The sequence below is a fragment of the Adiantum capillus-veneris genome, chromosome 21 (genome assembly GCF_014529385.1).
Source record: "Adiantum capillus-veneris isolate H3 chromosome 21, ASM1452938v2, whole genome shotgun sequence".
Classification (NCBI taxonomy): domain Eukaryota; kingdom Viridiplantae; phylum Streptophyta; class Polypodiopsida; order Polypodiales; family Pteridaceae; genus Adiantum; species Adiantum capillus-veneris.
Window position 1 is genome coordinate 21,064,371 of NC_140951.1, and position 2,571 is coordinate 21,066,941.

Genomic DNA, 2,571 nt, shown 5'->3' on the forward strand with positions numbered 1-2,571 from the left:
TTGAGAAGCTTTCAACATTACCACTTTTTGTAGGTACGATTGTCAAATTTTTCTTCTACTTTGCTTGATGGAAGCCTCCTCATTTTGCCATGCAACATTAATTTGTTTGCCCATCACCTTGTGAGAAACTTCTAATAACTCTTATGTCAGGCCCAATAGCATGCATTATTGTTTTTACAGTGTTGCTTAAAAATAAGTGCACTATAGCATCATCCCCCACTAAAAATTACTCAATTAACATGTCATCCTTTGAGATTATGACCTTTCAGTGCGAGTTGTAGCTTGTGAGTTGCAAATCTAGGTTCTTTCATTAATAACCTTTATTTCAAGTCTTCATTCTATCAGTTCTAAAAGCATGCTCCTTGCCAGTAATTGTTTTAATTGTCTATTATTCTAAAAATTTCACAACCAAATGCACACACTTTCCATTTGTGAGACCATAATCCTTCACTAAAGAATCTTGACAGCAAAGCTCACGGCCTCCATATGTCAGTCTCTAGTGCTTTACATAAAAACCTTGCAGGCTTCAATCCATATTTGTTTATAAGCAAACCGTCACCACTTTGAGAGTCTAGGAATAATATGATGCGATTAATAATAGTTTACTGAGACATTATCATTGTGCTCCGAAGATGACTCATCAATCCCAAGGGATAAGCAAAGACCAATAGCGATGGTTACACTTTGTTGCAAATGGCTCTCTCTCTCTCGTCTCTCTTTTTCAAGACAAATTACCTTCTTTTGGAAGTTTTAATAACCCTTCGAGAAAATCTAGAGGCATGTCCACACAACATTGAAGTTGCATACGATAAATATGCCAAAAAAGGGGCTATATAACATACCTTGCCAGGCGACGGGAAAGCACAAAAAATTGATTATTATCAGTTCCCTAAAAATCAAAGACAAATATATACTTCTATTGAGGCACACTTTATATGTCAAAAGATCACCACACAACATCACTTGTTGTCCTTATTAACCTTCCCACAGAGTGTCCCCTTTGACAATCGCAAATGTCTTGGAGACCGATTCCGCATTTGAGCCCATACCTTCGAGAGTTCACTCATTGAATTCCTGTAGACGTTCCACAAACCTTGCATTTGCAAATCTAGTGGCACCCACCCGGGCAACCTTAGGAGCAGCCTCGCGGTCCTTGGACATCACCTTTTTGAGCAATGTCCTTGCTTTGCTTGCATAGTTCGATGACGTTATTGGGAGTTCCTTGAAGGCAGTTTCATGAGCAAAAAATCCAAGAATATTATTAGTGTATTGAGCACTTCATTTTGGTATGTGAGGCTCATTTTTATCTCTCCTTCAGGCCATGGCAAAAAGGAGTTGCAACAGACGTAATAGGTAATTCTCTCTCTCTCTCTCTCTCTCTCTCTCTCTCTCTCTCTCTCTCTCTATATATATATATATATATATATATATATATATATTATCTTGGGCTAATTAAGATTAAGGTGCCTGAAGCCTCTTTTGGTATGCCTCCTTCACATGTGGCCACTCCAATACAATCTCCTTCCAATGTCAAATGGGGGCACCTAGCAGCTTCCCAGATCTTGAACTCCCCCAAGGCCTCATAAGGTGGAGGAAGGGCGCCAAGGCAATGTCCACATACCATATTCTCTACCCTCCAAAAAATCGACCTCCAGCAAACACATCGTGGAGGGCTCCATCCAATGTCTCGAGCGCCCCGAGACGAATTCCTTCCGGCCTTGACCTATCTTCTCTCCTTGGAAGCTTTGAACAATCCGCGCTCCGGCGTTGTAGAGCTTCTTGTCAACAAACTCTGCCCAGGAGTAGGGGCGACCGCATTGTGGTGTTTATTGTCGGAAAGAAGGGATACATGATCGGGAGAGGGTCAAACTTCTTCAATGTATTGCAAAATGACCAAAGACTCGCAAACAGGGTTGCCGTTGTGGATGAGCATAAGGATATTCTTGTGGATGGGATTAACGTGAAGCAAGAACTTACTCTTGTTTTGAAGGTCTTCCTCTATGTACTCTTATTTTACCCCCTTTTCATAATTAAGGCAATGAGGACCGACAAGCCAAACATGGTGCACCATTGGTGGAGAACCTTGAGTGTCAGTGTGGCCATGGCGAATTACAACACTGCACCAGCAATTGAGAAGCCAAGGAGTTTGTTTTGAGGTCTCTCTCTCTCTCTCTCTCTCTCTCTCTCTCTCTCTCTCTCTAGTTTCCTACGATGTTAAAATAATTTTCTTCTTCCTCTCTCTCTTGCGCACGCAATTCTTTCAATGTGACATGACTTGCCCATACCTTAAGAAGTGCACAATTAAAATATAATGGTGATTTTAAAATATTGGAATTTGGTTTGAGTGTCTGTGCAAGTGCCTAGAGAGCCAAGTTCGATTCCTAGTGGAGAGAAAAATGATGAAGACATTTTGAAAATGCATAGGATAAAGGAGCCATAGGGTAATGGAGCTATATTGTAGACAGTGAAATTGTTACACCTCCAACACGAGCTCTAATTAGGCATTTTGGATGAAGGGCTCAAATAATGCGCCATGAGCGCACGCATCTATAGCAAAAAGTTGTAGCGCGA

The 2,571-nt window shown here is 41.0% G+C and overlaps 1 pseudogene; it reads right to left on the reverse strand.

Moving 5' to 3' along the window:
• Nucleotides 1–1,458: 1,458 nt before the first annotated feature.
• On the reverse strand, nt 1,459–2,103 carry LOC147430637 (glutathione S-transferase U25 pseudogene; annotated as a pseudogene).
• Nucleotides 2,104–2,571: the final 468 nt, after the last annotated feature.